The sequence below is a fragment of the Neophocaena asiaeorientalis genome, unplaced genomic scaffold (assembly GCF_003031525.2).
Source record: "Neophocaena asiaeorientalis asiaeorientalis breed wild unplaced genomic scaffold, Neophocaena_asiaeorientalis_V1.1 scaffold230, whole genome shotgun sequence".
Lineage (NCBI taxonomy): Eukaryota > Metazoa > Chordata > Mammalia > Artiodactyla > Phocoenidae > Neophocaena > Neophocaena asiaeorientalis.
The window spans coordinates 2958996-2973439 of NW_020175186.1; the positions used below are offsets into that span (position 1 = coordinate 2958996).

Here is a 14444-nt window from a genome sequence, read left to right on the forward strand (position 1 = left end):
CACTATTTACAATAGCCAGGTCATGGAAGTGTCCTAAATGCACATCAACAGATGAATGGATAAAGAAGATGTGGTACATATATACAATGGAATATTACTCAGCCATAAAAAGGAACAAAATTGGGTCATTTGTAGAGACGTGAATATACTTAGAGACCGTCATACAGAGTGAAGTAAGTCAGAAAGAGAAAAACAAATATCGTATATTAACGCATGTATGTGGAGCCTAGAAAAATGGTACAGATGAACCAGTTTGCAGGGCAGAGATAGAGACACAGATGTAGAGAACAATGTATGTACACCAAAGGGGGATGGAGGGGTAGGATGAAATGGGAAATTGGGATTGACATGTATACACTAATATGTATAAAATAGATAACTAATAAGAACCTGCTGTATAAAAAATAAATTAAATTAAATTTAAAAAACCAAAGCAAAACCAAAAAGAGGTAGCTGACTGGAGAGCTGTATTTAACTCCAGGCCATAATTTGCATACATATGATTAGGAGACAATGGTGTGCCTATATGTATTGTACAACACTATTTTGCTTTCATTATAGTATTAATCTGTATTGCATAATCTCTGATTTATATCACATCATCTGGAAGAAAAAAGCCCAAATCTTTGGTTGTCTCCAAAGCTGAGTTTATAGTAGGTGCTTCCTTTTTGTTGTTCAAATTAGTGAGAATTAATTGGAAAACAAATTTTTAGATGATTGAAATGTGTCCTGTTCTAGAATTCCTAATTTGAGCACAATTCTGTTTGCCACGCTGTTGTTCATGATTTTTATCAGAGCATTTACATAGAAATTCTCTTTTAGCCTCTAGCATGATTTGTGAGCAATCAGAAATACTGTAAGATCGAGAGTAGACCATTTCGCTTTCTGTGGAAGAGAAATTAGTTGGCAAATAGTGTAGAAATTAATCATCCGTTTCTGTTTATTTACAGCTGGGAGCTGTTCAGGGCTCACTTTAGAAGGAGGGTTTCTCTTCCTCCTCTGGCTGAGCAAAGAACACACCAGCCTAATCCTTTCTCTGAATTTTGTCTTAGAAGCTCTTTGGCTGTGATCAGTCTACTCCCTTCTGTCTGTCTCTGATGTGTTTCCTTTCCCTTCTCTGGACCAAGGCTTAGGGTCACTGTCCTGGTTAGGTCATCTGGAAGTCCCATTGCAAATCTTTTGTCTAAGTTTCCAGCCCTTTTAAAGAAACTGTTCTCCGTAGATTCTCCTAATAATTGAACAGCTTATTTCAAAAAACGTCCTCTGCATAGGAAACTGTGCTTTCTAGGTAGATCCTGAATTCCAGCCCTTATGTTCTTATCTCATCATTTATGTAATAGGCAAAGTAAGCTCCATGTCAGAGAAACTTCTTTGAAAGTGACGATGCACCTGAGTGCCCACTCCACCAGTCTTTAGTGAGCTGAATACTCCCTGTCCCCAAGGTGACCATTGCAGGAGCTTAGACCTCTGAAACCTAATTTATGACTCATCATTGAGATTCTGCTGGCTTTCATTGGACTGATATGTGGCAATGAGCAGTAATTTTATATTGGGTTGATAAGGAAAAGCAAAAGAAGTAGCACAAGGTGAAACTAGACAGTTGAATTTATTCAGGGAATACTTACTGAAAGGAGAAAAGCTGCTATTTGTTGAACACCTACTAAGTGCCAAAGCTATGTGGCTCTGAGGAATCCAAGGCTGAGGAGTGAGTAACTTTCCAGTTTCAGAGGTAGGAGATGGCAGAGCTGGATTTGGAACCCAATTCCAACTTCAAAGTCATTCTCTTTCCCTACATCACACTGTCACATGAGTAGTACATATTGGTTTAAGGAAAGAGCTGGGGAATGACACCTCTTCTTTTACCGTCTCTGAACCACATACCAGTAAGAAGTTTGTATTTTTGTAGTGTTAGAGACAGAGAATGTCTCCACTTAATTTTGTTGACCTTTACTCCTCTATTTTTTTCTCGATTTTAGTGAGTTAAGTGTTCTCACTTTCTTGACTGGACCGTGGCAAATTGCAAAAACCTCAGATCTTCATTTATAGAATGGAAAATGCAGCACCTTAAATTATCATCATTATTTCTTCCCTTCTAGTGCACCAAAGGTGAGAGACTGGTTTCTGAGTGTATGTGGTCCATCCTGGGAGAAGAATAGCTAAGATTTTAATAGCAAATCTATGAGTTAGGTATTACTCTAATACTTGACATATATTGACTTATTTAATTCTCCCAACAACCTTACAATGTAGGTACTACCATTATCCCAAGTTAACAGATGAGAACACAGACACAGAGAGGTAAACTAACTTCATACAACTACTGTGTGGAGGAACTGAGATTCAAACCCTGGTTGTCAGACTCTAGGGACTGTATTCTTAAAGAAATGGGATCCTCTGAACTCTGCCATCAGTCAGAGTTCACCCAGGAGACAGAAACCATACCAGATATATTAAAGGAGGGACTTAATATGACGAATTGTAACTATATATTAAAGAACTAAAAAGGCAAAAAGAGAATGTCAAGGTACCACTGATAAAGCATCTTCTGGATGCAGATGGGCTGGGAGGACAAAAGGGTGAGGACGGAATTAGTAATATTTCAGAAGCTTGGAGAAGAGGCTTTACAGAGCAGAGACTCAGATATCTGAGGATGGGGCATTGTTTAGCTGGTGCTAGTGTCTCTGAGAGTGGAAAAGTGGAATCACGGGACTGGTCTGTGGATGTCTAAGGAGGAAGTGTTGGCCAGCTGGTATCGATATCTGGGGGCGTCATAACAATGGTTCTTAAAGTGCTAGGAAAAATGCAGACTGGAACCAAATGCTGCTACTGGCAGAAAATTGCTGCTGTTGGATTGAAGAATCATTGCTAGGAATCAAAATGAAAACGAATAAGAAGGATGAAGTCCCTTCTGCATTCTGAAACCTTGCTTTTCCCTTCCTGCATCCTTATGGGCAGAGCCTAACAGGGTGAAGCTGGCAAGGTAGAGATGTGGTTTTGAGTCCCAGTCCCAGCACCACAAAGGAGAGTTGGGTTTGACTCAAAGCGCAATTTTCAAATAGGGAAATCTGTTCAAAATTCAGCGGGCAAACATGCTACTTGGGAATTTCATTTGGTTCCCTCTGTACAATGAAATCTTACACACCTTTTATGAATATGATCTGCCTCTCCTATTAAATTAGAGTCTCTCTAACAGTGCCTGACTTAGACATTTTTCAAGGGCCTGCCTAGTACGATGCACATAGTAGGTACATAATAAATTATGATTGCTGAAGTGATGTCTAAAAAACTTGAGTATAGATTTCCTGTTTAGAAATCATTTTATACGTTTCAGAGAATCTGTTCATGGGTTCAGCTGAACAAATAAAGCATGAGTGTATTATTCAGGGTAAGGGCTTGTTAGATCCTTGTGGATGCTCAAGAGAGCTCCAGTGTTTGCAGCAAAGTTTACAAAGATTGAAACAATATCCACTCTCTTTCCCCTGGTGAGATGCTCATTAATTAAGGAAATGGAGACATCGATCTGTTTGATGGCACTCCATCAGCAGAGCCACGGCCTATGAAAAGGTAGGGTCCAATTTCCATTCATATTTCAGGGATGCTTCCCAGTTGGGTGGCAGTGTTCTGATCCCACATGTTACCTGTCAAAGGATAATGGATGTCCCTGATGGGAACAACGCTGACCCGACGGCTCTTCTTTCATTTTAATAATGTGATTGGAATCAGGTTTGTGGTGCCAAATTGAATAGGATTAGGAAGTCAGTCATGTCTTTGAACAAAAACAAAAATGTGTGTGAGGGAAGGTAGAGAGAAATAATTCCCTTAGTTTGAAACAAAAGAAGAGAAAGCGGCATTTCCATTACCGTGATTCTTACTTTAGGATTACAGATCCTAAAAGGATAATTTTCTGTTTCCTTACTTGTTGGCCCACAGTATGTTTTCTAGGTTGAGTGTGGGCAATGTGGTATAGAGGCGGTAACCCCATCCTACACCAGGATGCTTGAGCGTGAGCCCCAAGTCGGCCAGGAGCTGCTCTGTGAGCTTGGCTGCGTCACTTGGCTTCATTGACCTTCAGTTTTCTCTGTTGAAAAATGAAGAGATTGGTCTTAATCAACATCCCACATTTTCTTCCTCATTCCTACAGCATCTCCTCTGGTCTTATTTTCCTTGGCATGCTAACGTGTATTGTTTCAGATGAGTCAGTTGAGAAGAAACCCTCGCTTTGTCAGACCTAAAATCCATGTTTTTTTCTAAGTCATGTAGATTTTTGCTTTAGGTCCTATCTGTTGAGATGGAAAGTTTGAAGCCATATAGTAGTATAGTGAGAGTAAATTTCTTCACTCTTCTAAATATAATGTTCAAAAAATCTATATGTAATATGAAGTAATTATGTTATATCTTAAAAATGGAAACTTCAAAGATAGCATTCTGTTCTCTTTTTATGTTAGCACCAATTATTGCTCGTGCTTTAACAGCTAATCACATAAGAATTGTCTTCTCTTGAGCTAGACCAAGGGTCTTTCTTCTTTTTGTACATCCATCTATCTATCCATCTATCCTGAGGGCTTGGATCTGGCCGGATCACCCAGAGGCATTGTACAATAGTGTTTTCTCTCTTGATGTCCACAAAGAGTATAAACCAAACAGTCCAAGTATCACTTGTTTCAATTTACAACTCTTTGTAGTTTGACTAGGGACATACTTGTATTTTATTCTATGCTCTTTCCTTTCTTACCACTTATAACAGGCAAGCTATTCATCTTTCCTGAACCTCAGTTTCAGTCTGTGGAATTGAGATCCTACTTCCCACCTCACAGGGTTATTCTGAGACTTAAAAGCAATTGTAGGTATAAAGGTCTTAGTGCAGTATCTGACATACATCAGTTTCTTCCCTTCTAGTTTTTAACCTGCTTTTTACTTACTATTATTTTGAAAAAGTGGTTGCCTTGTAGCACCATATCTGGGCTTTGGTGAGTGTATCTGTTTTTTAGAAGTATCTGAAACTGACGCTAACCTAAACAAAAGGGATTTATGGCAAGACTATCAGGAACTCATAGACTTGCTTGGTAGGATGGAGAAACTCATATAGAAAATGACTGGAATCCTGGAGGTTCCTAATGACCAGGATACAGGAAGAAAGGAATAGTTCTGTAGCAAGAATGGTTGAGTGGATAAACCTAACCACCACTTCTTCTGCCCTCTTATTTCCCCCTCTCTCAAAATTTAAAGCTGAAGGAGAGGAGGAATCTGATTAGCTGAGATTAGGTCATATGACTTCTCCATGGCTTTATGGTGCTATTGAAAGCAAGGCCCCATTACTTCAGATCCTAGGTAGGAGGGAAATTCCTGAAATTACTCTTCCAACACAGTGTACACACTAGTGGTAAAGGACAGGAAGCTCCCCATAAGGAACCCCAGATACCGGGGGAAAAGGAAATGGATGCTGGATGGACAAAAAATAGCAAATGCCAATGATGGTGAGCATATGTGTACTTATACTGTCTATCCACAGATATTTTTACGGACTCTGAATCCATCAGTTCTCAGTTTTTATGTTGGTAAACTTAAAGGTCTTGATTGATTTTAGTTTGTTCTTCTAGGACAGCCTTTTCTGTCTCCTAGGATGTTTTAATTGCTCATCGCTGGACTTTTTCCAAGTCTTGTTAAGTCCTTATTGAGCTGTGGCAACCAGAACAGCACAGCTCTTTGAGTACTGATGTAGTGTGATTAGTTTCAAGGAGAGGACAGTGTGTTTGGTTTTATGTCCAATATCCTTGGTCAACATTAATATTATTTATTGGAGGATAATACGTTTTATTTTTACATCACTTGAGCATCTGGCAGTGTAAGCCTTGCTGGCCCTGGGAAGACCTAACATTTTAGAAACAGAAATATGGATGAACAACGGAGTTATTTGACACTACTTAGGAGAAGTGGAAAAAATAAGCAAAGATCCACATTTCTGCATACCCCCAGTCTGTTCTCTGAGCAGAAACCCTTTGATTTGGGGTTTAGATCCAAGTTGATTTGGTTGTCAATTCTGGTTTTCCAAATGTGTGACCTTCAGCAAGTCACTTTAATTTTGCCTGGTTTCAGTTTTGTCATCAGTGAAATAGGAATAATAATAGCTTGACTGGATTAAAGGTGATTTTATGTAATTACAGTAATTGAGGCTTTAGCAGAATATCTGGCACATGGTAGAAACAGAATTTAAAGTCTCCCTTTCTCTTCCCCCTTATATCAGAAAGACAAGAGAAATCTGAAATAATTAAAATCATTGGATTCTCTTTTTTTTTTTTAACATCTTTATTGGGGTATAATTGCTTTACAATGGTGTGTTAGTTTCTGCTTTATAACAAAGTGAATCAGCTATACATATACATATGTTCCCATATGTCTTCCCTCTTGCGTCTCCCTCCCTCCCACTCTCCCCATCCCACCCTTCCAGGCTGTCACAAAGCACCGAGCTAATATCCCTGTGCCTTGCGGCTGCTTCCCCCCAGCTATCTACCTTACTACGTTTGTTAGTGTGTATATGTCCATGACTCTCTCTCGCCCTGTCAAAACTCACCCTTCCCCCTCCCCATATCCTCAAGTCCGTTCTCCAGTAGGTCTGCGTCTTTATTCCTGTCTTACCCCTAGGTTCTTCATGACATTTTTTTCCCTTAAATTCCATATATATGTGTTAGCATACGGTATTTGTCTTTTTCTTTCTGACTTACTTCACTCTGTATGACAGACTCTAGGTCTATCCATCTCATTACAAATAACTCAATTTCATTTCTTTTTAAGGCTGAGTAATATTCCATTGTGTATATGTGCCACATCTTCTTTATCCATTCGTCCGATGATGGGCGCTTAGGTTCTTTCCATCTCCGGGCTATTGTAAATAGAGCTGCAATGAACATTTTGGTACATGACTCTTTCTGAATTTTGGTTTTCTCAGGGTATATGCCCAGTAGTGGGATTGCTGGGTCATATGGTAATTCTATTTGTAGTTTTTTAAGGAACCTCCATACTGTTCTCCATAGTGGCTGAACCAATTCACATTCCCACCAGCAGTGCAAGAGTGTCCCCTTTTCTCCACACCCTCTCCAGCATTTATTGTTTCTAGATTTTTTGATGATGGCCATTCTGACTGGTGTGAGATGATATCTCATTGTAGTTTTGATTTGCATTTCTCTAATGATTAATGATGTTGAGCATTCTTTCATGTGTTTGTTGGCATTCTTTATATCTTCTTTGGAGAAATGTCTGTTTTGGATTCTCTTGGAGTTAGTCAAGGGAAGACTTTACAGGGGAGGCGAGCCTGGAGCTGGTCTTTGAGAGAGAGAAGTGACAGGACTTCATGGAAAGAGAGAGTGAGAACATGACGGAAAAATCAGCATATCTGAAAGCTGGAAGTAAGGAAGACTAACCACCTTCCTTCTGGATTTCGGAGTAGCTGGTTAGAAAAAGATGGAAGATGGTGGTGAGATACCTGCTGATGAGGTTTGATTTGAGAGGTTTCTGTGCCCAGAAAAGCATACAACAAAGCAACACTTAAGGTGGTAAATTCACCCATGATGACCTGCCTGTCTCGAAGAGTAGATTGACTATTAAGCAATGAACACTTTCCTTTCAAATTTGTTCCTATTTATTTTTAAATTTCATCCAGTATCTCTGATAAAGAGGGTTGACTCTATTACTTGTCACAGGCTCTATTCTAACTTCATCTCTCCAAGTTGTCTCTGTGAATTATAACTCTGTGTCTGCCCCAGGGTTGCTTTATTCAGAGTCATAGAATGTTAAAGATAGGCTACTACAGTTCATCTACATTTCAGACGAAAGACCTTAGGATCTGAGAGAGGACATGAAGTGCCAAAGACTATGGACTTTTGGAAGCACGGTGTAGCAGAAAAAACGTGGATTTTAGGGAGATTTCTTGCACTTACCTAAATGCATGAACTTGGATATGTTATCTGACCTTTGGAAACCCAATTTCCTCTCTGTTTAAGAGGGTGGACAATGCCTGCCTCAAAGGATGAGTGTGAGGCTGAAATAAGGGAACATCTGGCAAAAGAGCTCAACAAATGTCCCCTTCCCCTTCCTTTGGAGCCGATTCTTATTCTGCAGTTTAAGAAAAGGGTTTGGCCACCTCTTAGGGGAGGAGCACCAAGGGGAAAGGTAAAATCACAGAAGGAATCTAAGGGCAAATGACTGATTTTTGGTTCTGTTCTTTTCTAGGCAGAATCATTTTGGGGAAGGAGGTGAACAGCGTTTCTTCTTTAGTCACTGCTTCTGGGGTTGGGACACTTCTCATGATTCTGATAGAAATTCAGACTGACATTTGAGGGATGAGGCAGGTGGCTGTCATCTCCATTAAGAATAACTGCACCCCAGCCCTTTATCCGCAAGTCTGCAAGTGTGTTTGGCTCCCATAGGAGGTTTATGTGTCGGCAGTTTCAGCGAAATGATTCCTTCCAGCTCAGACATGTGAAGACTTTCAGATGGCCCTGCGGCTTTTTTCTCTCACCTTTACTTATTTCTATAGTCTTGAAATTTACAACCCTTAAGGCTGCAAAAGCTGTTACCCAGAACTGGAGGAACTACTGAACTGAGATTCTTTTTCCCTCTAATTAAAAATTTAAAAAACGTTTTATTTAACTAAAAAGAACCAGAAATGAAAGTAAAGCCTAATATACTGGAAGGCACAGTGAATAGAGAACAGATATGCAAATTAGAGAAACTGGATTTAAGTTTCAGAATTTCCACTTAGCTGCTCCTAGGCCTCTGGCTGTGTGTTCTTGACCATCTGATCTTGAATACAGTATTTCAAGGCTCCATTCCAGCATAATCTTTTTGTGACCCGGTAAGTGTATTCTTTTAATAGGTTCACAAACAATTACAAACATAGAGAAAAATTGAGAGTATAATGTAATGAGCAGTCTTGTACCTACCGTTGAATCCTATCAAATTTTAGCATTTTGTTGTCTTGCCACATATACTTTCTTTAAGAAGTTATAGGTAGCATTAAAATGCTTGTATACCTCTCTTGGATCTCATTCATCTTCCTGTTTCTGTTGAATTTGATACTTATCTCCATGGATGTTTCTGTATTTTTACTGTCTATCTATATATCTGTCAACACTATGTAGAATTCTTTGGGTATGTTTCTCACATTACAAACATGATATCATACTGCATATATTCAGTTGTCATTTGCTTTTGTCACTCAACGTGTTTTTGAGATTTATCCATGTTCACATACGTAGCTCTGGTTCATTCATTTTAATTGCTATATAGTAACCCATTACATGAGTAATACACAATCTACTTATTCTTTTTCCTGTTCGCTAGTTTTTACAATGGCAAATAATGCTGGAATTATTACACTGGTAAAGGCCTCCTCTGCTATGGGCATCTTTAACTTGCCTTGATATTGTCAAATTGCTACCAAAGATTGGAATCACATTGTTCCAGTTGCTTATTCCTATGTTTGTTTATTTTGTAGTTACTTGTTAGCTCAAGGAATTATTAAGAATCCTAAATTTACTTTCTTTTTTCATTTAACACACATTATGTGTTCTCCTTGGCATTGGACTGCATTAAATATAAAATCAGAAAGACTATAACCTGGTCGCAACAGATTCTATACTGTAGACGAGCCATATGCACTTATTATCATACTTATTTTTATTTTATTTTTTTGCGGTACGCTGGCCTCTCACTGTTGTGGCCTCTCCCGTTGCGGAGCACAGGCTCCGGACGCACAGGCTCAGCGGCCACGGCTCACGGGCCCAGCCGCTCCGCGGCATGTGGTATCTTCCCGGACCCGGGCACGAACCCGTGTCCCCTGCATCGGCAGGTGGACTCTCAACCACTGTGCCACCAGGGAAGCCCTATTATCATACTTATTATTATCATATATAATAGTAAAAATGTCTACTCAGTCCATTGGGCTATACTAATTTACTAGGACCACCTTTCTTAAGTTTAGTTGAAACAAATGACTTTACAACAATTTTTTGGTGTTCTACTATGGTTTTTATTTGTTTATTGTTTTTGTTTTTACTTTTTTTTACTTAGAGTGCTTCTGGAATTATAAGAAACATATATTACGTGGGATACAGATATACTTTAATTGTTTTTCTATAGTTTTTTTATTTCTATAAATCTATTTTATTTATTTTTGACTATGTCGGGTCTTTGTTGCTGCACACAGGCTTTCTCTAGTTGCGGCGAGTGGGGGCTACTCTTCGTTACGGTGTGCAGGCTTCTCATTGCAGTGGCTTTTCTTGTTGCAGAGCAAATGCTCTAGGTGTGTGAGCTTCAGTAGTTGTGGCATGCGGGCTCAGTAATTGTGGCTCACGAGCTCTAGAGCACAGGTTCAGTAGTTGTGATGCATGGGCTGAGTTGCTCTGTGGCATGTGGGATCTTTCCAGACCAGGGCTTGAACCCATGTCCCCTGCATTGGCAGGCAGATTCTTAACTACTGCACCACCACGGCAGTCCAAATTCTTAATAAATTTGCCTTGGTTATGGTCACAGTCCTCTGGATATATTGTTCAGCTGCATGTAATGTTGTAACTATTACCAGAAAAAGAAAGAAGACTTTCTGTTGTTGTTTGAGTTTAATACGGATGTTTGCTTGTGATATTTAGCAGTACTGAAACTGGAGTCTCAGGAATGGCTCTTGTGAAGATTGTGGAAAAATGCTCAGTCATTTGTTGAACAAGATAACAGGTCTTGTTTCCAGTTGTGTTGTCAGTCGAATTGACAAGACATGATAGTTTTACCCAGCAGCAAGTAACTTACTTTAAGAAAAGATATGGAACAAGGAATACTGCCACATGCACAACCAGTAACATCACAGAGGCCTCACACACCTAGATGCAGCTGCTGGTGTCCCATCCTGAAACATGGGATTTGTTTTGGTTTCAAGGCATGGGAATTGACCGTAGTCTGGAAGGGAAGACTTCGCATGTTATATTGGGCATATTCTAAGGTAACAATATAATAGAGGGATTTGAGAGCGTGGCTTTGGTGTCAAACAAGTTCAAGTTCTGGCTGTAGAGAAGCTGCAGGGTCTGTGGTCCTTCAGCTTAGAGTTACCTAGTACGTGGAGGGGGGTGTGCCCAGTTCCCATTCTGAAGTACAGCTGCTGACATAGGTACCTAACTATTCTGACGACAGCCTTAAATCAGAAATCAGCATGTGGTAAACCTGGTGGGACCATCATTTATCTCTAAAGGTTGTGTTTCCTCACTTGATGTTGCCGAATGTGCAGCCAGGGAGCAAATGTTCCTCAAGCATTCCCAGAGGCTGGAGGAAGAGATTATCGCCCAGCTGTTAACTCATACCTGTTATGTCATCTCAGTTTACTAAGCCTCAGCGGCTCAGTGGACAGTGGAAGACAGAACGTAGTAGAGACGGAGTTTTCTGCCTCCCTGGCAGAGAAGACTTTGCATGTCATAGTGGGCATATTCTAAGGTAGCAATATAAATGGTGATTTGAGAGCATGGGTGGGCTTTGGGGTCAAACAGATTCATGTTCAAGCCCTGGCTGTACTACTTCCTAGCCATCTGTCACTGTGGTAGGCAGAAGATGAAGGTATCCACGTCCTAACCCCTGGAACTGGTTAATATGTTAGGTTAAAAAACAAAGGATCATATGGTAGTTCTATTTTTAGTTTTTCAAGGAACCTCCATACTGTTCTCCGTAGTGGCTGTATCAATTTACATTCCCAGCAACAGTACAAGAGGGTTCCCTTTTCTCCACACTAAAAATATAACTACCATAACTAAAAGTAGAACTACCATACAACTGAGCAATCCCATTACTGGGCATATGCCCTGAGAAAATCATAATTCAAAAATTGTCATGTACCACAATGTTCACTGCAGCTCTGTTTACAATAGCCAGGACATGGAAGCAACCTAAATGTCCATCAGCAGATGAATGGATAAAGATGTGGCACATATATACAATGGAATATTACTCAGCCATAAAAAGGAACGAAATTAGGTCATCTGTATAGATGTGGATGGACCTAGAGTCTGCCATACAGAGTGAAGTAAGTCAGAAAGAGAAAAACAAATACTGTATGTTAACATATATATGGAATCTAAAAAAAAATGGTTCTGAAGAACCTAGGGGCAGGACAGGAATAAAGATGCAGATGTAGAGAATGGACTTGAGTACACAGGGACGGGGAAGGGTAAGCTGGGATGAAGTGAGAGAGTGGCATGGACATATATACACTACCAAACGTAAGATAGATAGCTAGTGGGAAGCAGCCACATAGCACAGGGAGATCAGCTCGGTGCTTTGTGACCATCTAGAGGGGTGGGATAGGGAGGGTGGGAGGGAGACACAAGAGGGAGGGGATATGGTCATATATGTATACGTATACCTGATTGACTTTGTTATACAGCAGAAACTAACACAACACTGTGAAGCAATTATACTCCAATAAAGATGTTAAAGAAAAAAACCAAAGGAGAATTCAGGTTTCAGATGGAATTACAGTTGCTCATCAGCTGACTTTGAGATGGCTTCATTATCCTGGATTATCTGAGTTGGCCCAATGTAATTACAAGGGTCTTTATAAATGAAAGAGGGAAGCAAAAGAAAGAGAACCAGACACATGGCATCATGAGAAGGAATTAGCTACACATTGCTGGTTTTGAAGACAAATGAATGGGGCCTTGAGCCAAGGAATTCATGCAGCCTCTGGAAGCTGGAAAAGGCAAGGAAACATCTGTCTCCGTAGCACTCCCCACCCGCAGCCCCCCACCCCCCGCAAAAGGAACACAGCTCTGCTGATACTTTGATTTCAGTGCAGTGAGACCCATTTTGGACTTCTGACCTCCAGAACTGAAAGATGATAAATTTGTACTGTTTTAAGCTACTGAGTTTTTGGTAATTTGTAACAGCAGCAGTAGACAACTAAAACAGTGCCCTTTATTCTTCTGTGATTTAGTTTCTCATTTTGTAAAATGATGTTTGTAACAGTCCTATTCTCCTACCGTGGTTAGAAGATATAAGTACCTGTGCAGGGCTCTGTACTCACTCTTTTTTTTTTTTTTTTTATTGCACTACAACTGCTCTACAATGTTGTGTTGGTTTCTGCTGTACATTGAAGTGAATCAGCTATATGTATGCATATATCCCCTCCCTCATGGATCTCTCTCCCATGCCCCACCTGCCAATCCCACCCATCTAGGTCATCACAGAGCACCGAGCTGAGCTTCCTGTGCTCTATAGCATGTTCCCACTAGCTATCTATTTTACCCATGGTAGTGTATATATGTTAATCCGTATCTCCCAATTTGTCACACCCTCCCCATCCCCCTCTGTGTCCACTCGTCTGTTCTCTACGTCTACATCTCTATTCCTGGGCTGGATGTAGGTCCATCTGTACCCTTTTTCTAGATTCCACATATATGCATTAATAGATAATATTTGTTTTTCTCTTTCTGACTTACTTCACTCTGTATGGCAGACTCTAGGTCCATCCACATCTATACAGATGACCTAATTTCGTTCCTTTTTATGGCTGCATAATATTCCATTGTATATATGTACCACACTACTGGGCATATACCCTGAGAAAACCATAATTCAAAAGGGCACAGGTACCCCAGTGTTCACTGCAGCATTATTTACAATAGCCAGGACATGGAAACAACCTAATGTCCAACGACAGTTGAATGGATAAAGAAGATGTACTCACTCTTGGTGAGACTCAATCTTTGGACTAAAAGTCAGGAGACTTGGGTTATGGTGTCAGGCAAAATGAGGACAATAGTAATTTCTTGCCTTTCATATGGAACCGATGTGAGAAGCAAATGAAGTTGTCTTAACTTTTATTTTTTAACTAAGGTACTATTCAAATGTAACTTGTTGTAGTCTAACTCTACATTTCAAATGGTCTTAAGAGATGTTTTGTCAAAGATACATGAAAAAGGAAAAATATTACACATGAACCACCATTTGATTCCAGGAAATAGTGCTGGAGTAATAGGTGGTATTAATTTCATTGATTAGTACTGAGTAGTACGGTTTTTTCTTTTAGATGTTCTATATTTATTGCATTTTTAATTTCCTATTTATGTGGTAATGATTATGGTTCTTCATTACAAATCCCAGAGTTTTATGTTATCTTTTAATTGCAACCTTTGCTTATGTCTGAATGTAAACACAAAGCTATTTATTTAATTCAACTGAGGATGAAGTGGAAGAATCATCTATTTGGCAAGAATATAGTTACCATACATCCAGTAACACATTTTGTGTGTTTTAAAAGATGTGTTAATTTTCAGTAAGTGGAATGGTTCTCATAGTACTGCTTGCTAATGATTAAGTAGTCCACAAATATTTATGGTGAGTTTTGATTGAATGTACAGTTGAATAGGTAAATTCAAGCAGATACAATTAAGACTTATTTGTCTCGATTCCTTTTT

The 14444-nt window shown here is 39.6% G+C and overlaps 1 protein-coding gene across 3 annotated transcripts in view; it reads left to right on the forward strand.

Moving 5' to 3' along the window:
* NELL1 (neural EGFL like 1) overlaps nt 1-14444 on the forward strand; it is an 844123-nt gene that overhangs the window by 475230 nt on the left and 354449 nt on the right. The window lies entirely within an intron of this gene.